Raw genomic sequence first — 27,431 nt, 5'->3', positions numbered from 1 at the left:
TTTCTTGCATGCCCGGCATTTTATTTATTGGTAGTATTTCGTTTCGGAAATGATGGAATGAATTTTTGAATTTTGAATGCATGTAGTTTCTCGGAGCTGCCAATGCGATATACTTTAATAAGAAAATTTGCAGGCATTTAAGAGCCTAAAATGAAGAGCCTTTTTCTTTTGTGTCGGAATCTTCGATCAGACTAAAAAAACAATTGGTTGCAAATTTTTGCATCAACTATACCATGCTAAACTCTAATTAAATGCTCGATAATTAACACATTATTTCATAGAGGAACTTTGCCCGGCATCGGCTAAACGTGTCAAGCCGTGCTGCAGAGGTTCGACATGCAGCAGACGAGAGACCTCCCTCTACGTCCCCATTGTTATCGTACACAATTCATACAAGCGTCAATGATCATTTCTGGGTGAATATTACTAGTTCATGGAGTCCATGTGACTGGTTCACTCACAAGCACATTTGCACCGAAACTACTCGTATTTACACAAAGTATTTTTTAGATGTGGTCGTGGTAAAATCAACAGCCGACATTATTCAATGATGTTTAAGGTCCTTTCGTTTGTGCCTCATGTAAGTCGAGGGCGTGAATGAGAACCTGGACACAAGTGATGGTCTTATCAAAACACAGAACACCTTTCGGAGCCGTCATCCTGACAGAGAGAAATGACTCCTGCCTCGACTTTGGTTCCTCGGCCAGATCTAAAACAAGGTGTGCTGACAGGCTGAAGAGCATCATATAGATTCATGATACGGAGCAATGAGGATCACAAGTGTCGCACTTTTTGTACATGGCGTTAATTAGAAGTGTGGATGGACTTCCAGTACTTTTGTGTCATTTGCTTGTAGTATTAAAATAGAACGGTGAAAGAGGACAAAAATCTATTTATTCAATTAGTTTATTTATTTAACCTATGAATATGTTCTTAATTTCCAATCAATATTATCGTCATAGTGAAACACCAAATAATATAGATATATATTCAAACAATACTGTCATATATACTCGACAGCCATCGATACTTAGGGAAATTAAAATTTCCAATGGGAAAGTTTCTAATCATAGTTTTTCTTTCTGATATCAATAACTTAGAAATAATACTGTGTACAAATGATGTGGTGATCATGCTTTAACAGTTGGATGATCTGGGGTGTGTAAAATTCCGTTGAATATTAAAAACACCAGCAGTTTCCAGTTTCCGCTAATTAAACCTGTCTTAATTTTGAAGGTTTACCGCGCTGAACTCTCCTTCGTGGTCGCCGTATAGAGTCTAGCTTCCCCGCCCGTTGTTTCGCGTCGGAGTGACGTTGAAAAGCTTCGTTCGGTTTGTCCTGACTTGCTCTATAACGCGGAATTATTTTGACTGAGTCTAATTGTGACTCGAGAACGGTTCATCAATTCACTGTTTATCAGAGGTTAAGTATTAATTAAGAGGCGAATTGCACAAATGAAAGCATAGCTTAACATTTTCAGGGATTCCACATTCCAAAATGTACATATCTCTAAAAATGACCCCAAATATTTTAACCCAAAAAGGTTGAAATATTGACTTATTTTACAACCAAATTTAGTTACGGCTGTTGATCCTTGACTCATTGCGTGCATCTCGCCCAGCAGATAATCGTGACTGTTTTATCCTAGGACAGAAGTGGCCAATTGCCGCTCTCCTTAAAATTAAAAGAGTATTATCAGCGACCTACGTTTTACCGTCCGCAATTCGCACATGATTGCTAATAGGTTGCAGCACTCGGGGCCTTTGGCGGTAAGTCATTCTTTGAAAAGATCGATCTTTCAAAGCGCCACAAAAGCAGGCAAGGCTGAGTCAACAGGACTCAGTCTCTGTCAGTCCCAGAAGTGAATCTTTTGTGGATAAAAGTTCAGCTACTCAAGAGCGATTTATACCTTCTTAAGAAATAGTCAATATGTTCATGCAAGAGTCTGGAAATTGATGACGAGCCAAATCTCTTCCTGGGCTGAACCGTGGTGAGGAAATCCTGGAAATTACTGCAAAATTGCTTATGCTCGAGAAAAGAATGTGAATGACCTGAGGCGTGTGTGCATATGTTAATTGTGGAGCAGCTCGTTAAGAGAGGTCGTTGTATGGATGACCCTCCGCTGGACGCTCCCGCAGAATTGCCAGAAGTTTTGTTGGCTGACGTCAACTTCAACATTTCCAAGGAAAATGAAATAAATCTATTAGAAAGACCAATTTTACTTTATAAAGATAGCTGTAAATACACACATTTTTAGTGGAATCTGTGCAGAAATCTTTTGATTCCTTTCATAATATTGGTGGGTGGTTTCTGTTCCGATAAATTAATCTATTCGGTTGATATTAAAAGTTTACTTACACAAGACAGACTGTTCGTTCATGCATTTAACTAAATTAAATATTTCTAATCCTACTTTCTACTAAATCAGTTCGATTGATGCCTGTGGCATAAATAATTATTTATTATAAACAAACGCATTAGAAATCACAGCCAGCGAAGATAACATTTCTGCCGTGCACAGTTAGCGTTATATGAATGACCACTGAAAATAAGCAACAACTAATAAATCAGAAAATAACATATGGCATTTGATATTATTTAACGTGGAACTGAAGTTAACCAGACCATTACATAACACACATTCATCTACTAAGCATTTCCTATTTCCTGGGTATTCAATTAACTTGCGTGAACCTTTTTATGTTCCTCGTTCCGCGTTATCGAAGTATCACAAGTTCATTGCAATACAGAATTAATCTTTACGTAATAACATTTCAGGTCTCAACTTCAGGGGATTATGCATAAGCTAATGATAAAATAAACAATTTTCAACAAGAGCTTTAATTAAGATTAGTTTGAATCGCGAATACCTGAGTGGAAATTCGTGTTGGAAAGTTCCGTACACTTTAGGTAAAGTAATTCATTTACTTTACTATTAAGTGGGCCTAGATAATCATGACGAAATGACATGACAATGCCTGCTTTCAGTATACGCTTTCACTAGCACTGTCTCGAAATGTTATTTGAGAAATTTAGTGGTGAAATCTGCCCGCATTTCATTGCCTGCGACGTTAAAAAAATTGCCGCACAAAAAATTGTAGGACATAAATTCCTTCAGAGCTTTCGTGCGCCACATTCCTTCTCTTTTTGGTAAAAAACTGAACAGTTTTGAATGCGCAAAGAGGATCACACTCTTCAAAAATTTTCACACACCATGTTGATTAAAAAGTTATTATGTTGATGTCAAAAATGTTATGATGCAAACATAAAAAAACAAACGATCTGATTATCACTATATATAGTGCACTTTTTGCTTCCTGGCCATAATTTGATTTTGGTTAACGAAATAAAAAACAATACATAATTGTATGGACACAAATCTGAAATACACTCAACCATGCAAAATGACTTGCCCATATTACTGCTACCATGGCTTATTGGTATGGTTAAATGGTCATTCCTTAACCCTAAACACTGTCGTTTTCATGCGGTATTTTGTATACTAAGTTGTGGCTTTTCTTACTCGCTTGCTATCGCCGGAAAGAAAGTGGTCTTTAGGGTTAAATTTTTAGTTCACTGGCACTAATTTATTAGATTGCTTCAAGGTGATAACATTCCCTTGCGGGTTGTCAAACTAGAGTCCATCCTTTTTTTAACATACGAGGCCAAGCACAAAAACACGTGAAATTTCAGTTTCGTCAGAGCAGTAACAATCAATTAGATTCGGGTTACTCGGTGTAATAACTCTTTGATTTAATATTTTCATTTTCTATCGGGTTACATTTCCGCATATTTGTAATTTATGTGACGTTTATTAAAATTGTGTTTTATATGAATGAATTAAAGTCAATTTTACTTTAACTGATGAAACTCACACTCAATTTATTGTCAATTATTTAGTGCAAAAATAGTTACAAGTTCACGAGTGACGACAATCGTGCCCATGCACGGCCCAAAATTACCACATACTTTTTTTCCACATTATATTATTCTGTATTATAAATTCAGGTGCCGCATTTTGGCTTTTGAAGTTCGCGAGGGTGTCGTCATCGGTGATTTTGCTCGCCATAAAGCAAAAATCTTCATGGTTCCTTGGCGAAGAATTCCACAAAGCTGCTAACTTTGAGTCGTTCGCATGCAAATTCACACCTGCTCATGGGCCAATCTTGGAAGCCACAGGAAGTTGCGGGAGCCAGCCATTTACCTACTTTTAAACCTGTTAAAATGCATACTAACTAAACTGTTTTATTCTACCCTGTCAGAACACTGTTTTTACACTTTCCGAATTCCAGCGCTGTAGCGTACTGAAGAAATATCGTTAAAATTCAAATACAATAACCAAGAAATATTACTGATCAGCTAAAAATAAGTGAAGAGTGGATCATTATCAGTGTATATTCCCAACAAATATTTCTAATGCATTAGAGGCCGGCTTGGATCTTTTCGCATTCAAATTTTGAGAGCTTTACATATGCTAAATATTGCTTCATTAGCCTCGTTCGAGATCAGAATTTTATTATATTCAGGCATATCTGAGTGTTGCGGTCGGCCATTTAAATTCAACTAATTGATTCTAAGTCACCTAAATTTAATATTTATACCGAATATCTTATTTACTATTAAAAAATTTAAATCAAGAAACTCACAATACGTTAAAAATAAACGTACAATAATCTTTAAAATATTATTTGTTCGGGTGTTGACAGGGCTAGTGTACGGGGATAAGCCTTGGCTTTTAACGCAGTAAGTAAGCCAACCCTTGATAATTATGCAAATTTTGAGCGCTCTGATAAGTCGTTAACAGCAGGATAATAACTTAACTAAGTGTCTCGGGTGCATTACCATACATTCAGTTCGAAAAGCGTCTTGTCAAAAACAAGATTAAGTGTCAGCCTAAGCCTATGGGAGCATCGGTAAGTCTGTACAAATTAGTGCTTTAAAAAACCGGTAAAAAGATCAACATTGCGTGAGGCACGAATGTCGCTAAAACGTCCAAAGGAAAGTGAAAAAAACGGTATAAACTCAAAACAATTCGTAAGTTGCGACAATAAATTTACTGGATAAATAAATGAAATTTTTTCTTTTACATTTGTTATTATTGTCTGTATGTAATGCATTAAATAAAAATATCAAGTTTGCCTTCTGAGATTATATGTATAAAGTTATATAAAGTATTCTTTGCAGCGTCAGAAATGATTAAATAAATTTTGCTTGCTACAGCATGAGAGAAGCGACATGCCATGAACAAATTACAAAGTGAGGGCAACCTTCATTGAACTGAGTGCTAAGTTAAATTAAATTACATTGAAACAGTTGTTCATTATTTACAATATACTACTAATACGGTTACCGAGTAGAAACGACATGAAATCAAACATTTCCTGAGTCAAACCCACATTTAATACCGCATTAAGTTAAACAAGAGATTACTACGTGGAATCAACTTGCAATAAAACAAACACAACCAATATGCAAAAGAAGCGTTGAGTTTGTTTCAGAAATCAGGCCACAGATCACGTAAAAATATCAAATTCAATGCATTGAGATTCAAAAATTCAACTTCAATTTCAGTTCCCTTCTAAAAGCACTATGAGATAGTTTTTATGGGCTTTTCATATAACATCCATGTAATAATACAAAATATTTATTGTAGGAATCTAAATACTGTACCGAAGAAAGGTTTCTTGAGTTGATCAGTAAAATAAAGTCGAGAATATATCTAGTTGCTATCCCTTTGTTAGTGTCGTGACTTTCAATCAAATTTTTCCCATGCGTCTGTTAGTTTTACATTGGAAATGTGTGCGCGAGACTTCAATTAAGACTTCATACAATACAGACGATGACTGTCAAAGATGAGTTTGATGAGTTAATTTAAAATTAAAACGACAAACTCCGTGGCATTTCCAATGAAGTTGTGAATGCGTTCAACTAAAGAAAGTCTAAACATATATATACTACTTCATAATGGACGCCTCAAAAACGAACAATAAAAAACATAGCAAAATTGGCGAAGATTTGCTCTCCCGAACGCAAACAATTTGATTGAAGCTTATCTCTTCGAAGCTATATTTTTCAAAATAACAAAATTTACAGATTTTTTATCATTTTGTTCTTTTTCAACAGTCTATGGAATAACTTGTATATCCTCACTTTACTATGTTGGATCCTTTACCTAAGTTTTCTCTTCGCTGAAAATTTTTCATTACGCAGAAAATATGACAATTTTCGTTGAGAACTAAAAGCTGCATTCGTGGTGGATAAAACATTTAGAGTACGCGGATAATATCCCCTGGAAAACATGCATCTTTATTGAGTAAATAATATACGTTTAAAAATTACTTTTTAAAGACAACACTTCTAACGAATCCAGCGTTTCCAATGTTACTGACGTACAATGAATTTCTAATTTTATTTTCTAATATTAACCAAATTAATTTTTCGATTTTTTTAATATAGAAATTTTTTTTCAAAATTATTTATTCTGTCAATCGATTCAAGCATTGCCTAAAACTTCACACAGGTGTGCAAATTTCAGATCAATTGGACAGGTAAAAGTGTGTCAAATATCAATTACCGGTATAAGATTTGTAGCTGACAAAGTTATTTTTTCAGTTTTTTAATATTGAAAAAATATCGATTTTTCTTTAATTTTTAAATTCTTTTATTCTGTCAATTGATTCATGCATTGTCTCCAACTTTATGCAAGTGTGCCAAATTTCAGATCGATTGGAAATATACTAGTGTGTTAAATTTCGGTTATAAAATTTGTAGCAGACAGACAGACAAACAAACAACAAGAAGTGAAGTGAAAGAGAAGTGCTGTAAAAAATGTATGACGATCTGGTGTCGAAATGGAATTTTCAAAACTAGAGTTAGCACAGTATGCGCCAAACCGCAGTGAAAAGCTTACGGTATTGCCTATTGAAGCTGCCAGTTAATGGACCTTAAAGCTGAACCTCCCATTACTATCTACGTATTCCTGTTTCTCGAAGTTCATTCTAACAAATTATCGTGGAAGTGAATTAAAATCGACAGTTTACCTTGAATACTAGTAACATACAACGATCAACTGCGTGTTTCAGTACTGATCAGAAAAAAACAAGTTGCACGAGCAATCTTTTGGTTTCGAATTCCTGTACAAGGCGAGAATTCTTACCTAGCCTTGAATTGGTATAGGCAAGACCTACCGAAGAACAAGAGCTATTCGTGCCCAGCCGGAGATTGCGCATCCAAAATCCCGACTCAATAGCGAATCAAGTATCATTTTTACGGCGCCCTTGCATCGACAGACATCGAGCCTGTGTCGGTGCAATCGCAGCACCGAGCAACGGCGCTGTAGTCCCTCGTAAAACCTTTACGATTTGTACAGCATTATAAACTGAGGCTGGGCCCAATATGGTGCGTTCCTAATGCCTCCATACAGATTAGTCAGGCTTGTTCTTTGGGGAATGGTAATTACGGTACACGGCCTATCGTGTGGGTACATACAAGAGACCTGCATTTATATACTTAAGGATAAACCTTGTTATGGATGTAATTATGCTCACATTATTGGGCGATCTCTCGTTGACGATTTTTCATAATCCTATACAAAATAAATTATTTGTTATTAATATCCGTATGAAATAACGAAAAGCTCAGCCCCGGTAACCTATTCGTCCCTCGTGTCCTCCCTATAATGTTGAAAATAATATAGCTATGAATTTTCTCGCTAGAGAAAAAACATTGGCGCGTAAATCACAAAGCCATTACGCTACTCAGCTGGTCAGCATTGTAACGCGCTACGCAAGAATGTATTGAGTTGCCGAGTTTACTGTTGGGAGAAGCTAGTGAATAAATTACTGCTGGGCAGGCTTCAGGTCGACGTGATTTATCATTGTGAGCTAATTGATTTGTCGACATCTAATTGGTTTCGAATGAAAATATAAGATGCATGCGAGTGAGTGATGGAGAAACTTCAACCATCTTTTTATTCCACAATATCTAATTGAAGTCTTAATTTCATTGAGAATCTGGAATCAAATTGCAGGGATCTGACTATGATTTTTAAAAATGGTTTCAACATTGCTCGGTATCAATCACATTCAGGTTAAAACAAAATTATTTTGAAAAAAATAAGTATATCCTATCGAAAGCTCGAGAAAATAAAGCAATATATTGATTTACACTGTTTACACTGAAAATTTGCACTATTCGTAAATTCAGTGTTTCAATTTGAAAACAAGTTACAGGATATTATGGATTAGTCTGCGGCAAATGTCCTCTTTGCATGATATAACCTCATCCAACGGCATCACAAGCTTGATACTCAAATATTTCTTCGCGTGTGATTACCTTTTCAAGGAGCCTCTATATGCGCAATATACTCAATAAAAAGTTGCCACATATCGTGCAATAATGCGTGACACGTATCCTTGCTCGCTTGCGATTGACCTCATCGAACAGCCTTCACAGGCTGTATAGCTTATGTAACTCACAGCAAATAGCGTCCCGGAGCTGACCTCTCACAGCTGCAGTACAAATATGACCTCTCCCCGCCCCAATCTTCTGCAAAACAAATCTTTTGCTAGGACCAAGTCAATAAACGCAGCAGCTGACGGTTTGATTAAATTAAATTCATATTTTACCAATGAAAGTACAAGGAAAAATGGTTTTATTTGGGCGCTTGATTAATTTATTTCCCTGCATGAAGTTAGGAATATTTATTAAGCATAGGTGAATTATGTTTATATTACAAATCCCTTTTTGCATCGCGTGTCTGTAAATCTTCTGACAAATCAAAATTATGAATAACTCGTGCGCTGTGATCAAATCATTTCCATTACAATCTTGTCCACATTTCATCTCAAGCTCAGCACAGTTATTCTTCAAACATTAGAACATTACACGTTTGTGTAGAAGATTAACTATTTCTACGGCTCGATAGGTTGATTTTTTAGAATATTCTCTTCGATCATGAGAATGAGTTAATGAAACGTAGTAAAGCCGTGCAATCCTTGCAAATTCTTATGAGACGTTTCCAAGGAGACATCTATAGCGCCAGTACCGAGCTCAAAGCAATGGCCCTTGTACAAACATTCCTGCCTATTAATAACCAATTGTGACGGCTTACAAACCTCATTTCCAGTATTCATGGATAAATCAAACGAAATTATGTCTTGAGTCACACTATTCAATGAGAACACGATGCTAGTGTCAGGCGCAGCAATGCCATCACTTGTAGAGCACGTTGGACACAGCCGGCACTCGATCTATAAGAACCAGGTTTTTTCCAAGTGTCATTGCACCTTCATGGTAATGACTCGGCGATGCTTATCAAGATATAAGTGTAGGCATAGGACGGTACTATGTATGTATGGTGATTGAGAACACGACTCAATAAGGTTCAATAATTATTGCTCGCTCTCAATGCGTCTGGTACATGCAAGCGAGAGCTTGTGCACTAAGTGGCTAATTTTTTTTTTGTTCCAATTCTACAGTAACTTTTCATGCCAGCTAAGAATAAAAAAAATAGGTATAGTTTCTGCTTAAACTGAATCACTGATAATTAAAATTGTAAGCCTTTGATCATCAATAACCTCATCGACAGCCTGTCTCATATTTGCAAATATTATACTCCCTTAATACAAGCAGTATAATATACGAACCGTCCTCTGTAAGGCTGAAACAACCAATACATCTCCTGAGCTGCTCCATCTACTGTCGGTGTTGCTACGAAAATCCTATATTGGAATAGCCCTTTCAATGTCTTTCTCTGCCCAATATATTCTTGTCAACTTCAAGCCTAACAAAGCAATAACTTGAATGATTTTTCTTCGAAAACGTTCACCCGGAACAATAAATTCACGCTTATTTTGTGGTTTCCAATTCGCAGCTACTAAATCTGAGAGGAGCCGACTTAAGAGACCTCTACTGTCGTTTCTTCAAAAGGGACTTGGGATATGGACTGAATATTTAAGTTCAAATTTCAACGGCTAATAATTCTGGAGAAAATCAATCTAGACCGAGACGACGAGAAGACTGTATAAATTAAGGCAATAAACATCGATGATTGTAATTCTAATCAACTCTCGTGGTTGTAAATGACAAAATCTCATTGCCTATTCCCCTAAGATAATCAACCTCAGTGGCAGAACAGGTGGGAGTTTGTGCAAAAATTTACAAGCGTGCGCACGTTGCGCAAGTCTCTTTAGACACACATTGGAATTTGCTGCAAGTAAAACTGTGAATTCGTGCGGGAACACTTAAGTTCCGAAGTTGAAGCCTCATTGTGTCTACGACATAATTATCATAGCAGCACAAACTGATGTACAATACTTAAAATTTAAATATTATGACAGTAAACAATGTCGTCCCTTTGCTTACATAATGATTAACTGGCAAGATTCATGAGATGTCTGCGATATAATCAATATCACAGCCAATCACTTTGTACTATAATTTAATCGTGCCAATCGAAGAAGAAGGACCGGGATTTACGATCACCTAAGAATGTACTATCGAGATATGAATATTGAATAAATTATTCAAATTCCGTTCACTGACCGAGCGAACTGCCAGAACTTGGAACTAATGCACAAGCCCAACACGTGCATGTGTGCGCCGTAGAACGTGACCAAAAAACACGTTCCTCGGAGAATTGATGTCATTTGAAAATAAAACTTTGCCGCTTCCTGGATGCCAATAGCCACAAATTCTTATAGGTTCATAAACATTCATGAATGTTTTGGTCAGCTTTGCATGGATGGTCGTCGGAGCTGCTGCGACGTGCATTCCTAATGACGATGTAAGGCGACAAGTCTTGCATCATGATTATACATCGGCTTTTTACGGCCTGTAGAAGTAAAAAACAAACAATTAAGATTTATTTATGTACTCAGCTGTGAAAAAAAATAGTTCTTTGAAAATCCTGAGCCTTAAGTTTTAGTGAACAGTTCAATGTTTAAGTAAATGTTTGAAATCTCAACTTTGGTTTCAAAATTTTCGCCAATGAAGCAGAGAACAAACACTTCAAAAGTGCGATACAACTTCAAGCACGAGTTCTTATTTATTCTATTCAGTCTCCTTTCCATTTTGAAATCAAATAATTCTCTTTACCACCAAAGAAGACGCTCGAAACGTAAAAAACTGTAGAAGTTTCCTGAACCTTTCAAGAACTTCGAAAATTGCTGAACAATTTCCCACTCGAGTGTGTTGTCGATGGAGATAAATTACGTCTTTGCTGCTCTATTAGAATTTATACTTTTTGTATGTTAGAGGCGTTTCATTTACCGTACAAAGGCGGGCTGAATCTCATGGCACGCTTTGCCTTCAGTGCTCTAATTTATTAAGGGGGAGTAAAGTTTAGGTTTTGCATTCTAGAAAAGATTCGACTCATAGCTTCGTGGTGTTATAATCATTTACACCATCTATGGCTGGAAGATTTATAACTATAAAATTTGCATCATGGGTGAACAATGGCTTTAAGACATTTCTATAGATTCCATCAATGATTGAAGAATTTATCGAAAAATGTTCCTTTCTTTGTTATGAGGATTTTAATGTGTAAAATTTTCATTTTCATGTGATATTGATTTAAATATTTTCTACATTTATTATTATCAATGCTTACGGATTTATACGTATGTATATGCTTTGAATTATCATTGGATAATTAATTTTCGATATCTTACTAAATTACATTACCGTCGTTTGATAACTTACGATATATTATTCACCCTCGTCACCTTCGAGTTATTCATAAAAGACATTGTAATCTATTTTATCGTTACTGGCAAACGGAGAGGATTCGGTGCGACTTTAATACTAATTTCATCAATAAGATTGATATTAATGTTACCGAAATTTTGGTTATTGAGGCGTTAATTATAAGTACGGCCTGGCCAATGAACTGCCATGAAATGCCTATTATGTCACATAGTATATAATTTAATTCACAAAGTTGATTTTAATTTTTCCAGTAGTAACTTAATAGGAAAATCATGACTTGAATACCCAAACAGAATGTTGAGCATTTCGCAGCTGTGATTAAAATAGCTCCGCAATAAGTTTTTGTTCAATTGCACGATATAATTTAGAATTTGCCCCTCGTAGCCACGCTCGTGTATGTTCAATAATTGCGCAGATGGAAGACCTCTTATACTTGAATGCCAATCACTTTTCAATGCCAAACGTGGAGCAGGAACACAGAACTGAACTAATGCGTCTAGTCCATTAGGAATATCAGACTCTGATGATCAGCTATACGGCGAGGGAGGTCGCTTCAACCTATTCAGCTCCCACGCAATGTCGTTCATTTGATTAGCTGCACAAAAAATATCAATGCAACTCTGATAGGCATGGCCTTCTCAATACATTTGCATTAGTATCGTAAGCTGCTAAGCTTAGACTATTAATACAACGGCGATAAGTACCGTAATTTTAAATTATTCGCCACTGAATGGCATCCAAGTTGACTCGAATTGAATGAAGTTTTCTGACCAATATATATGCATATTTTAAGGTTTGGTACGCTGCGGCTTTATTCTCCATTAGCATACACTTGCTTTATTGTATTTTAAAATTAATTTTAAAGAAAAATTGATTCAACCTGTATTTGTATATATATATTCCTAAATGGAACTATAAATTATACTACTACGACTTCATAATTTCACGATCAAGTTGATACTATTCTGATGCAATATAGCGAACTCGGTCATGACCTTTGTTGATTCCAGGTTAAGTTCATATTCTCAAGTTTGCATCGGAGCGTCTAGCATTTTTGCTCAGAAAATTTGAAAATTACAGAATTGCTATTGCGAGGCCATCCAGCGGCCACCAATATGCCTCCCCTGCTTCTTTACGATGTACAAGCCGATTAGAATACACACATATGATCTTATTGCAGGGAGGCCAGTTGCTCTCTAACAAATTTTGCTCCCACGCACGCCCCATCTAAGCACAATCAAGTGTGCAGCAATAGTCGAGGTTTTGCATCCACTGCTGGCCAACACATCTCCGGTAACACTGATGGCCTACAGATAGCGTGACTGAGAGCTAATGGGGCAAAAACGATCTCAAGTCAGACCGAATGATCTCGGGCAAGCGTTTTGTTCTGCATCGACTACTTCAAGGGTGTGGAAGCGATAATGTATGTTGAAATGTTAGCAGAATGTGGTGCAAATGTGTTAACTGAACGTGGTGCGAGCCTGCTAAATGAACGTGATGCGGACGTGTTAATAGAATGCGGTGCGAACGTGTTTTACAGAACGTGGTACGAACGTGTTAACTGAATGTGGTGCAAACGTGTTAACTGAATGTGGTGCGAAGGTGTTAACTGAAAGTGGTGCGAACGTCTTTACAGAACGCGATGCGAACGTGTCAACAGAAATTAGTTAACATTAATTTAGACAAGGACGACAAGGTATGACACGAAGATCGTAATTTTTAAAGGAACCGGCACGTTTATATAGAGAAAATCAAGGCTTAAGCCCTGTTTCAATGGTTAGCCCGATTCACCAATGCTTTGTGTCTCCATGCATCAGTGTTCGTTGAGTTGATAATAAATTGATCTACTTATTATCCGTTAATTGACGTTACTGCATAATCATCGTAAAATAATCGATTACTCTAATGGCTATGATTTATAAATAAGTTAAGAGGGAACGATAACTTCGTGACTAAACGGTCGTGTGGCTAGTAGACATGCATGGAGTGAACGAAAATTGATGCGATCGTCATTGTCCCGATGATTTGCCCTCGTCTTTGAGCGAAAAAAGATAGGTAATTAAATTGGGGGCACAGTCACTGCTTACTGGGAGATATTTCCAATGTTATTGCTTACACTGAAATGCTGGATACGTTTATACACTTGCAACCAAATTGTTATGTTGGAATATAATATAGTATGAGTGCAGAATCTATTTCTTTCAAAGATCTACGAATTTTTTAGAGATATATTTATTGGCATTTTTTTAAGTCTCTTGCTAATTACGCTTCTGAATTAAAGCGGTGGGGCGCTAGCCGCTTGTGGTTGAATAGCAAACTTGCCACTCAGAGACGTGCTAGAAAGTGTATAGAACTCTTGGCCAGCAACTCAGCGAAGATGAACCTGTGCCTATAAATGTAGACTGAAGTACAAACGAAATTTTACGTACAAATGTTGATGCTGGATAAATGAATAAAAAATCATAGTTTTAGGTAGATCTAGAGTAGTGTTAAATACAGTTATGACGTATCTTTAGATTTTGTTTCGTTAGCTCGAAATAAAGCTACATAAGCTAGCTACGATGGCAAAAGCTGCATAAGCTAGCAACGATAACAGAAGCTACATAAGCAGAAGCTACACATGATTCTTCAGGCACAAGTTATCTAAACGTACGCTATATAGCTACGATGGCAGAAGCTACATAAGCTAGCTCCGATGGCAGAAGCTACATAAGCTAGCTACGATGGCAGACGCTACATAAGCTAGCTACGATGTTTTAGGTAGATCTAGAGTAGTGTTAAATACAGTTATGACGTATCATTAGATTTTGCTCCATTAGCTCCAAATAAAGCTACATAAGCTAGCAACGATAACAGAAGCTATATAAGCAGAAGTTGCGCAAGATTCTTTAGGCAGAAGCTATCTAGGAGGTCAGGCGGTTAAGGAAAGCAGAATTTGGAGCAGTTAGTTCCGAGTTCAAGCCCGCAAGTTCTGCAATGTTGAGAATCGGCGACAGGCCTACGGCCTAATCAACGCTGAAACCGCAATGTTATATTATTATACGCACGCTAGCTACGATGGCAGAGATCTCTTGAACGTTTGACAAAGACATAATTCATCAACGTTAACAAGAGCATACATAAGCTAGCTACGATGACATAGGCTACATAAGCTAGCTACGATGGCAGAAGCTACATAAGCTAGCTGCAATGACAGAGGCTACATAAGCTAACAACGATTACAGATGCAGCTGCTGTAGCATCGTGCACGATTCAGAGTTCGGTCATGACGGCGAGACGGGTAACGTGGGTGAGGGCATCAGAGCAAAGTGCAAGTTTCACTAGAGCGTCGATTCGGTGGTCAAAGCGAGTATTTGTACTGATGTTAGATTCGAATTGTAAATGATGGTGTTTTAGGTTATGGTTGTGCATGGTCTATGATAATAAAAATAAGAACGATAAAAAATATTAGTAATAAAAGATAATAATAATAATAATAAGTGCGTAATACACAAATAGAAAGCGATAATTTGAATCAAAATAAAATCTCGTTACTACGTGTTAGTTCAATTTCCCATCATACCTATAGAAGTTATAATCAAGGGAGCTGTAGGAATCACAATCCACGTGATGCATTTAATTTACGCCCACGTGTTGGCGCGGCGCGCAAGGCCGACTGCTCGTAGATGACGTCCTTCGCAGATCAAGTTAATCAACTGAGTTTGTATAGAGGGCTTGATTAAAAATAGGTAATACCAATAAGGGCTCAATAAAATGGCCGGAATAAATTTTGTAATTTCGGTGCTGAAATAAGTCGGTGTGTAAATCCCCGTTAAATCTTAGCTTACAAATTCATAGCGGATGACTTTATACGGTCGAAGGTAGGAGCGAATTTAAAATAAGGTTTCAGATTTTTCAATAAATGCGTTATTCTGAAGAATGTTGGTCTAAATTATCCCAGAGAATGAATATTAATAAAGTTCTTTTACAAAAGAACGAGTGGTTCATTCATTGATGAATATATTTGTATAGAAATGTTCCTGATTTTTTGTTTTCTGAAATATATAATTATTATTCGTGTGTAGATGTTTTCTGTCTCTTGAGTTGATGTAACTGCGAGCACAGAACATATATAAATGCACAGCTGACTGGGCAACCTCAGCCTTGATTTATTGAGTAGTTTTCAGCGAAGAGCCACGCACATAAAAAAGATGAACGACTTTCGTGTAAACAATTCGACTGAGCGTTGACACTGACCTTGAACCGTCCTTCTCTACCATTCAATTTCACATCAGATCCTTCAAAATAATTTCATATTGATTGCCTATAGGAAAATTATCATCAACATTTGCGAAGATTATTTCCTCCATTTCCCGCATTTATTTTCAAAATTATACACATTTTCATAAGCTCATATTCCATTTCTAAATGCTTTTAAAAATGCTTCGACAAATACAGATTCTTTGAGAGCAACTCTGATTTTTGCATGTCATCAGGAAAGAAAATTATCATTCTGTATAGCATTGGTATTGAATTGTGTTAGAAAACTTTCCGCCCGGAAACTTTCGAAGAGATTCAAAGTCTAGACTTTCTACTCAACGACTGTTCATTACATTTCAAGAAAACTATTTAATTCATTCCATTATTCTAGAAGCGGGATTCGCCCGAATTTTAGTGCACTAAAACTAAAAAAAATAAATCCGATAAGAGTGTGTGAACTGCTTGCTGAGATTTCCTACATTAAATTACTATCACTGCCGTGCTACCGAGTCGACTTCCTGAAATTGGAGTGAGTGACTGCATCACTTCCTTAACCTTGCGTCCTACACGATGACATTTGTGCTTTGCAAAGGCCTAACAATGCTCAAGATTGGCCTCATTGTCGCCTCTGTCTCGTTGAAGGCAACGCATCAATTGAGCGTTTTAACAAGTGTGCCCGATGGAGACAAACGCACTGCACGCTTTTGTATCGCTCGTCCCCTGACTTACATCTCGATCAAAGAGGCGCATTTAGAGCACCGTACAGAACACTACCTGTTCGCCTTGATCTCATCACTTTTACTCGACTTAGAGGCGCATTTGCTAGCAGATTATCGCCTTCAGAGGCGCATATCTCAGCTCTGGACTCGTGATCGACTGAACTGCGATGTTGCCGGTGTCCATTGAATTCTACTGTCGCTTTTATCTAAAATATTGAGACCCACTGAACAAGCTGGACGCGTACGGACGTCGATATGAATAGCAAAGGAGCAACACACTCAAATGTTGGGACACTGGATTGACTGGGAAGAAGAGTCCACGTTATAGTATTTTGAGAGCTGGTGCGAGGTATGTCACTTCCCCAAAATAAGTATCAACAAATTTCGATTAAAAAAAGGTTTCAGCAACAACGAATGAGCAGTTGAATTCTTGTACGCTTTGCGAAACTCAAAAGGTTTTTAATAATTATGCGACGCTTAGAAAAATTCAGAGAACGTACCTAATCCTTTACAAGGCTGCTAAGAATACTTGTGCTCTATTGAAATGTGAATTAATATTCAGAGAGCACCGTGCCCCACTACCATGTATGCGCGGCGCTTGTGTTTCACCAACTAGACAGGCGCATCCAATAAAGCATCCAAGTCTATATTGGCCGACGCCTTACACTCTGCCTCTTAGAAATCCTGGATGATTTTCTTTAGCGGGCCAGCAAGGCACAAGCCAAGGCTTAAGCGAATTTCATGAGCTTTTGATTAGCTTCGATTAGCAGCTAGCCGAGGAATCTTTAGGTCAAGGTCTACCCGCGATACAGTATGGAGACAGCTAGAGGCTCTACTGCTTCTCCGACCGTCCGAAAACAATAGCGAATAAATTCAGTTCGTATATAGGTTATCTTGTGCCAACAATTGCGTACAAACGTGAAGGCTGCGGATTACTTTCGCTGCTGAAGCTCAACAGAAAAATGATTAGAAAAATCATCGGAGTTAATAAGCTTTGATCATTATAATTCTTGAGATGAATATATGAATATAAGTTAATTCATGAGATGATATAAAATGAGAGCAGGCCGGCATCCCGACACGAGATAAGCAAGCAAATGTTGCATTCATTGAACGGCTGCAAGTAAATAAACTAACAAAATGAGATGAATACAGCGTGGTAAAAGAGGTACACACCAGAGGTTAAATATGCCCAGTTACCCTTGAGATGCAACAAATGAATCCATCGTAAAAAGTGTGATAAAATTAATCGAGAGCAGTGAACTAGAGCATACGGCACACGTACGCCTACTACACTACACGTCCTAAAAATTACAGGCGCGCCAAGTGCGGCCAACCACAGACCAGCCTCAGGTAATCCTCCTTTGATCAGATCGTACGTGGTTGTTCGTATTTGCATGGTTCTTGTGTTTTACATAAGCCAGTGTCAGCATGGAGAATAGTGCTACTCGCTGAAATTAAATGCACTCATGTATATTGAATTCAATTCGCTTCAATGCATTAAATTAATGCAGGTTCCATGCCGGGCTTGCACGAGTTTTATATATTAGCCATAGCGCATGGCTATAGCTTGATATTCGCTGAAGTCTTTTGTTCAAAAAATATATTTATAATCACTTTGAACAATAGATTTTATTGTTGCTCCCTAGTTTTCTCGTAAAGATTTTTGGGGACTTCAATCAGCGGACGCTCGGTAAATAATGAAACTTCAGTAATTGGGAAATCAAGAGCACGTGAACATGGCTCTTTTGCTCCTTTTAACAACTTAGGTGTTTAAATTTATATTGTTCGATGCTTTTGCCATAAGAAAATGAAACCGGAATCTAAATTTGTTGTGCAAATATGCTTAATTTTCCCTTTCATTGGCAAGCCATGGACTGGATCAGCCCCGCGTGAGGCAAACGAAGGTAAACGCGTATATAGGACCTGCACTCAGACGAGACTGGAGCGGGTGCAGGCGTTGCACAAGCGCGTTCCTGGAGTCTCAAAACAAGCGATTCATTGTTCAAAGACTTCATTTAATTTTTCTCCTTAGAAATAAGAAACGATGCCAATGGCATTTGCTTCGTTATAGGTTACGATTGAGTAGCTCGCATGGTATTCATTGTACGTTCATTCGCTCTCGGGAGCAAGTTAGAAATGATGTGGGAGATTCGTCTTGTCATTTTAAAGGTGAAGTAAATGAGACTAATTTGTTCTATAATGGTTGTTTTTATGGATATCTCACAGCCTGAATTCTAGATAATTTAACAATACATAAAAAATATTTCTTAGGACCAAATTAAATACCGGACGAAATATATGTAAACAATTAAGGTGTAATTTCCACGTACGTAGTGCAAGGTAAAGTCAATATTTGTCAATTTTTCTTGCATTATTTACAAAAAGCTTTTCGCATAATTGTTGTTTCCCTGCACAGTTCATTGATGTTTTTGTTCCTTGATTATAACCGTAACAAATATTTTGAATTTCAGCGTCTTGTGCATGATTTAGTATTAATTTTACTGCTAGTCTCTCATTTTAACCTGCACGCTTACAGTAGTAATAGATTGTACGAGCAGAAAGCATTTACCTGAAGGTTTACACAAAAAAAACAAACCGCAAAATCACGAGCCATTGTTTATTCTACCTGCATTCATGCCAACATATTTTTATCCACAAGAGCTTCATTCATTCGCGCACCGTTCGCTGGGGAAACTCTGCCATTGATCGATTCTTGGTGGTGACTTAATTTCCAATTAAACTGAGAACGTGACTTGGAAATCGGTGTTCAATGAATTTTCGAATCACGATCGACGTCTATAACAAACCAAAATCTTTACTGGTGCTGATTGACGCAATTTAATTATCTTGGCGTGCAACTGATTTGTCTAACTCAGAAATTTCTTGGTGAATAATTAAGCTCTTTGTTGAACATTAAAAAATTAATAAAGTCATTTCCAAACGCTTAAGCTTGAAAATAACTTTGTGTATACAACTGAGAATATATTATAATCAGATGAGCCAATAAGAGTAGGAGTGAAAATTTCTTTTATTTAAAGATTGCAGAGAGTATTACCCCATGTACTAGTCAATTCTCTTAGGTTTCGTCTGTGAGAGTTTTACAGTTCCAGCGCAACGGTGCCGCTGATGAGAAGCATTGTCTCAAGCACGTGTTCTCGCGCCAGTTTTCCTTTCACTGAGATCGTGACTCCGGACCAAAATGAGCATTGGCTCCGTGATTTCCGACCTACAATGCGAGACTGCAAGAGAGAAGTGGTCATCCAACCATTATGGCTATCACGAACTATTGCTTCGCTTTCTGCTTCTCGATCCATTTGTGTTTCAGAAGATGGTTCTTTACTGGAGAGTGGATCTAGTAGAAAAGAAATATTATAATTGAATGATTTAATGGGAGGTTTAAGACTTAAATGTCAAATAAGTGAATTATATTGCCATCAAGTTCGTAATGATGAGAAGATTGACAAATGATTTTAAGATCAACTTTGAAACACAAAATATACGAAATTTTCGGATGTTTTTACAAGTACCATAATACGCAAATAACTTACTGCCCTTTGGAAATAAATTTGAGATGACATGGGCATTAAATTCTTAGAAAATTAATCAATAGGTTGTTTGTAAGAATTTTGATCTCTTGAAGAATTAAACGAAAGTTCCACGGAAAAAATGGATGCCTCTGAACTGAATGTTTTAATATTTTTAACTGTTAATGGAAGGATAAATTATTTTTTTAGATAGAATTCTTCGTAACGGGGTGGTACGAATCTACATTTAGCCGCGACTAAAAGGATGTTTTCTTGCAGCTCCAAGAAAAAGTTCAGGAGTAACGTGGCCTCTTCAACAACATGGCGAACATTAACGTCAGTTTGACGTCATTACCGACTTCCCTTTTGGAGCATCCGGTGGCGCCTCTCAACATCTCCATTGCCTTGATATAACTGGAGTAAACTTCGCTGTTGCGCGGGCATCCAACGAGTGAAAACCCTCATCGAATGTCTCATTAGCATGACCTGCTCGTCTCACGCATCCGAGACTCATTGGCTTGGTCCTCAATGAGACGGATTAATTTCCGTACAGTTTTTATCGCTCCAGATAAGAACTGTTTGGCATCTCTGGTGTGGCTGTAACACATTCAAGATACATTTACAGCTTGCAAATATAATCAAACTGAAGGTGTCGTCCTGTTTTCCCTATAGTGCACTTGCCCCTAGTGTGTGATCACAAATGTGATTTAAAAGTAAACATAATTTTCTTAAGAATACTTTTTAGCGCATTTTCTCATTTATGAAAAAAATGTACTATTGTGCTCGCCATGTCCGTCTGTCTGTCTGTCTGTCCGTCCGTCCGTGACCTAAAGTTTTCGTCGACAAGAAAATGCGCTCTCTGTCACTCACTGCAGTGAGTACAGAGTTATATTTTTTCAATGTAGATTGACATAGCAATTTTTCACTTCAGCCCAAGAGCTCTAGTTATAGCCTGTGCAACAAAATTAAAGGAGTTGTTATAATCACACACGATGTCGACGAAATCCCGATTCGCATCGATTGAAAATAAATTTTGTATCTGAACTCACTGGTTTAAAATATTTTTACCACTGTTTTTTTAAATGCACTAGATAAATACGCACAAAATTCCGAATTACCAGTGCTGAAATAATTACTATTCCTGCTAAAGAAGAAATACATTTCGAACAGGGCATCGTGATGCACAAATTCAAAGATATTTCGGCCAGCGTAACAAGATAGGAGTTCGATGATCTAATCCTAGTTTTAATGACGCCTGAGACCAGCTATAATTATATTAGGAGAAAGTGTTGCCGCTAATTATTCCAATTAAACTTAAAGACAGAAACCTTGAGGGCGACGATCTTAATTATAGTCAATAAATCTAAAGATTTCTTTGCGGATGTAGTTGTAATAGATGTATGCTGAAATAAGATGTATGATGAATTTTTTAATTTATTGTAGTGAATTTAGTAGCAGCCTGGTCAAAGGTGATCATTTATGTCCTGATCTCTACAAAAGGCATCATTTTTTTTATTTCATGCAAAGAATCAAGACGAAATAATAAATAGTTCGAAATATGCCGTCTAAAATCCGCCAATTTAAAAATGAAAATTAAAAAGTTCTTCCTGAGTTGATAATTGCAGATTACTATCAAGCACAGCCAAGGACAAAGGAGAAATTTGTGGACCACAAATTAGAGGCTGAGCAAATCATCAGAAATTGATAATTATTATTTTTAAAAATTGATCATTTTTTTCAACTTTGATTCTCGATTCCATCTTACAAGGCATCATTCATGTGATATTTTGATGCCATATCAGATGAAGGAAATATCATTGCTTCTGTGACGAAAAGGCCATCTGATGAATGATAGCGCCAGCAATCATTAGAAGCTTCTTTGATTGTCCGTTGGATAACACGAAGACGCTGAAGGAAACGAATAAAATGTTCTGATGCTTCACAGAAAGGTTCCAAAAGATAACTTCAATTAAATAATTTGTCGAGTTTAATATTGAAGATCTGCAACGAAATGTCAAAGTAATAGGTGCATTGGTATCTTCACGAAAAAAGAGTGAATTTTTCTTCGAGTTCCGATAAGTTAGTGAGCTCATTGACCTGTAAACAGGAGATTTCTTGGACATGATTCCTACTGCTCTGTCTTATAACCAATTCAGTAATATAAATATTCCGGAAATTCAAATTGAATGACTTCAATCGGAAAACATTTTTAGCGCTTATTTTCGATTCCACAACAAAAGCAATTATTTTGTATCCTATTAGAGTGCACGCATAATATATATAGCATAAACTAGAAAGGGAATCATGCAGCCTTCCAAAATCGGCCTTCAGTGAAGATTCTATTTTCATGCTTCGTGCAAGTGAAGAGTGCTTGTAATGTTTGAAGAGCTTCTATGCTAATAAAGCCAATGATGGGAAATTCAACAGCTTAGAAATAAATTACCCGTCTCTCGTTATCCTTCAATAAGGCTACGAAATACAAACTCGAAAATTATAGAGGTTTTTGTTGGTCAGTCAATGGCTTATAGATAAATGTCTTTGACTAATGTCGTAAGCTTCAATTGTAACATGTATCCGTTATTATAAGAAAATAATGTTCAAAATCTGTTGACAGCGCTGAACAAATCGTCCCTTCGATTACCCCACGTGGCGCGTTATTAAATTTTCGATCATATCAGTAACGAAGAACATGCGGGATCGATGTGAGCTGCTGCAAAATATTCACTGATCAAATAAGCAAAGCTTACACCTGGACTGAATAAGAGACATCTCGTCTCAAGGTGAAATGGCTTTACATTAATAAAAATCACACCTACACGAGGAGGTTATTTTACACAAGCTTCAGCCATCGAATTAGAGATAAAACTCAGCAATGGGTTGTGCCAAGCATCATTTTCCCTTCCAAAAGGAGGAAATAAAAATGTCATGGAAGTTGAGTAAGTTAATCCGACTCGAATTTTGCCCATGAGTATTGAATTAACCTTCACGGTTTCCGTGTGTGGATAACTTGCGTTGCGCCTCATCCAAAGTTCATGGCTTCGTTGCGACCTAAACTCATTCTTGCTTGGATAAAGACGTAATAAAATCAGGATAATTTTTGGACAGCATGATGGCAGCGATCAACTAGAAATGTCAACTCGGCCCGGCAACCAAATTAGGGAACGTAATGAAGCCAGCGAGTGACATGAACATGACTCGGCATCGGCAGTACAATACCAGATACATATTCTACAGCGTCATTTTCACAGGTATTGATACCCCGGAGTTAATTGTAGCCTTTGCCAGGAATGAGTTCAGTATTATTCAGAGCTGATACACGGAATATTGAAATCGATGGTACAAGTAAATTCCATCATCAAACACTACAAATATTTTCTGAAATTTTTCCACGATGACCCAGACGAACTTGGTCCACAGGATTGAAGGACATGTTATCACTTCATGTCTAAATTCAAATTATACAAAAATTTCAATATCACTAAAATCTGCATTACATTGGAAGTTATTTCTTCCAATTTCATCTGCATATAGTAAAAGCACAATCTATTCTTTATTGAAATCCGTTCCGCAATGTAAGCTTATATCTGGAAGGTTTCTGATAAGGCTTTTTTCAGTCCTGCATGGGCATTTGCCTCATTTATTTATTTGTTGATTGAAATATTTATTTAGGCAATTTATTTATTTCTATCAATCTTATTTATTTATTTCTATCTTATTACAATGACTTCATTTCGTTTTCTTGAGAATTTCATCAAGCTCAATCTTTTACAATTATTAAAACAAATCTAGTTTATCAAATTATTTTCTTCTGATTTAGCTCAGCTCCCCAAAGATTTCTTCAAAGTTGAAGACAACTCTGGAAAATCCGTCCCTATTCGTCGAACTCCAAGTTGTCTTTGAGAATATCTATTGATTTATCCAACATTATTCCCCTTTAAGAATAGCCTTGCATGTTTGGGTGACGGGGAAATCAGGTCGAATGTGTTGCCCTCCATTGTCCCCCTGGGGAAATGCTCTTTGTTTTCGGTGCCGCCGATCACGTGGGTGGCATGCGGCAATGTAGGCAAGAGTTTTCGATCAATTTATTTATTATATGTTGAGTAAGAAATTTATCTAGCAGTGAAGAAAACTTGAAATTTTTAACATTTCTTATTTTTAGAGTAGTCTTAATGAAATAATAATAAGAGAAATGGAGTAGTTCACTGCTAGTCAATTAATTCCATTATAATGGTACTAAATATACGAGGTTATATTGTATAAATTAAGTTTTGCGTTGCAGGACTAATACCGGAACAGCACTTTAATAATGGCCTATTGTACCAGTGTATCGTCACTTTATGGTCAGAGATATATGCATTATTTATCCGATATTGATGGCCTTAATTAAAAAAATGCACAAGTGACACTGGAATAAATAGTCAGCTGGTAATGAAGTTCATGTCAGTCTAATGCGACTCCCACCCAGTTAAAACAGGTATATAGTTCGTATAAAAAATTATGAATTAGCAAATGATTTTTGAAAATATACCTACGGAAATTCATTTAATTTTCAACCTTCTGCAACAAACAGAATTGCACATATTTGTTTATACATACATCAATAAACTAAATGGAAATGATGCCGCAGCTAATGAAAGATCCTATTTGGTAATATTCATTGATTTGATTTCTCCAACCACGTAACTAACGAATGATCCATGGTATTATTACCAAGATGCTGAATATTCGATCGCGTCCGTCGCGAGAAAGAAAGGCCAAGTTCATACTTGCTTGGGAAACGGTGTACGAACTTGCAGAGGTTGCGTTAAAATTGGAACACCACCCTCATCTCTAGGACCCGAAGAAAGTGTTTCGTAGGAAGGAGACCCCAAAAGTGCTGCTAGCAGGGTGAAAAAATAACTTGCATTTTCACACGGTTACTTATATCATATATACACTATCTCAGATCTTAGTGCCGAGATCCTATATCTTATTTTAGTGCCTATAGATAAGTAACTCGCACAGCATGTACAAGGGATAATAATCCATCATTATACCTACTAGAGCTATGAACATGTTTAGTGTACATTTATAATAAATAGTAAAGATACAAAAATTGTTCATGAGCTTTTGGTGGGGTTTTAAAATAATATAGTCATATGCACATTCGCTTTCATTCTTCATCCACTGACGCAATTAAGCAAAAGAATTGCGTTCGACCCACATCAGATTTTTTGTTCCCAGTCACCAGAAAAGAAAAGCTCTGAAGGGGGTTGAACTTTGAGCAAAGTAACCACGAATTGTCGAAACTGCAGAACCTAAATTTGCTGTACAGCCTGCGCCTCGAGATGTGCGCAATTGCCAAACCTGCCCCAGCGCTGCTCGAGGTCAGGACGAGCAATTACGTCGATCTCTTAAAACAGTGCAATGAGAAGCTGAGATTATTTACTCTACTATATTATGTGCGTGCCTGAAAATTTCTAGATATTTGCTATAAACGTATTGAATTTGGGCGTGGTTTAGAATAGTTAATAAAATACAATTAGGTGAATAATATATCCATCACTTGGTCATCTAAGCTCCTCCACATTCAAAGCAAGGGGGTGAGTGAGACATAAATTTACAGAAGCCAGAAGTAAGAAAGTTATTATTCAACGTATAAACTATTGTCAAGTCATTTGGTTATGCGTTGGCTTAGGGTGAATAATTCAACGGGTTTAATGAAGCAAGATGCAGAAGTACTCAATTGCGTTGAGTAAAGTATTATCGCTACCTAGCAATACGTCGTTGCTGATCAAGCCATTGAGCGCCTCGTGCATATTTGCACGGCAGTTGAGCGAGAAAAACTCGTGAATAAGCATCGCGTGAAGGCCAAGAATTTGGACCTTATCGCAAGTTTCATGCCGATTCCCAAGAGTGAATAACAGCCTTTAATGTGAGTCATGACTCAGTGAAGGAGTTGATGCTAGTAATCAGGAAACTTACATCACTGAGTTACCTTGACTATAGTCAATCTCGCTCACAAAAAATTCCCGGTGAAATAAAATGCTTACTCGCTGCTCGGCATGGCCCCGACCGGCGATCGCTTCAATCTGCCCTTCTCAACATTTATGACCTTTCCCGTTAAAATCAAAAGTGATTGGAAAGCGGGATCTTCGAGAGCTGTGCTTACAAATTTTCTCCTTAACGGGCTAAATATTTTTTGACCTCGAAAATAAAATTAGCTATATTGATTGCTTATCAAATAGGCTCATATTTTTTCTATGATGAGACCACGCATTTTCTCCACACATTAATTTAGAGCTGGTGCCTCTCCACTAATAAGCATGCGCGAACAATAATTTATCAGCTTACAGTAGAGTGCGCAAGCCCTGACCGAGCTTAACAAAAAGCGAGCGTCTTTTTTTCAACAAGAATAAAATGCAATCAAATCAAATTATATTCGTATATATGAACGATTCACTTCTAAGAATTATAAAAACATATCAGTAATTATGTAGGGATACATACAGATACGTATTACGCACTGTGGACAGTTAATTTATTTGCCCATTCCTGTGTGTGTTTGAAGCAGATCGCTGCGAATATACAGGGATTATTGGAGAGCGTGGCCTTGATATATACCTTATAGCTGGATATAACCTGTACATAAAATTTGGAGTTTTGTGGTGAATTAAGAATTACTTTGTGGTGTTGCAGTGGGGTTAGAATTATTACCTGAAATCAAAATTACTTGAAACTTGGAAGCGGAAGTTAAATGGGAGTCTCATGGCAATGATATTGGTTCTATCTTTTAAAATCGCTACAGTTTTGTCTGAAAACGAAAAACAAGAGTCTTTATTAGTCCGCTTAGATCGAGCAACGCCAGTTCAGCTGTTTGTATACATTAATATTCATTTCTTTTTAAAACAAACAAAAAAACAGAAGAAGCAAACTTATACAAACATTCATCAATACGACTGAGGTAGAAATTTACAATTCACCAATTTAAAAAAAAATTGGATACATAAAGTACCTAGTTTAAGTAATATAATATTGAAAAACACAAGTTCTTATAATTTTTGCATGCATCATTGCGATTATTTAAGCTTGAATACCATTGGCGAAAGCGATACACGTGGGCGTGCGTGTCACTCTTTTGAAGCGCCAAGAAATCGCACTGCAGTAATCATATCGATCCCGGTAATAAAGGCGAGCGTGACAGCGTTATTACGACGACTTCGGGAGCTTCGTGAATCCGTATCATGAGGAACGGTC

The sequence above is a fragment of the Hyalella azteca genome, unplaced genomic scaffold (genome assembly GCF_000764305.2).
Source record: "Hyalella azteca isolate HAZT.00-mixed unplaced genomic scaffold, Hazt_2.0.2 contig12444, whole genome shotgun sequence".
In the NCBI taxonomy this organism is placed as follows: domain Eukaryota; kingdom Metazoa; phylum Arthropoda; class Malacostraca; order Amphipoda; family Hyalellidae; genus Hyalella; species Hyalella azteca.
This window is presented reverse-complemented; position numbering follows the sequence as displayed.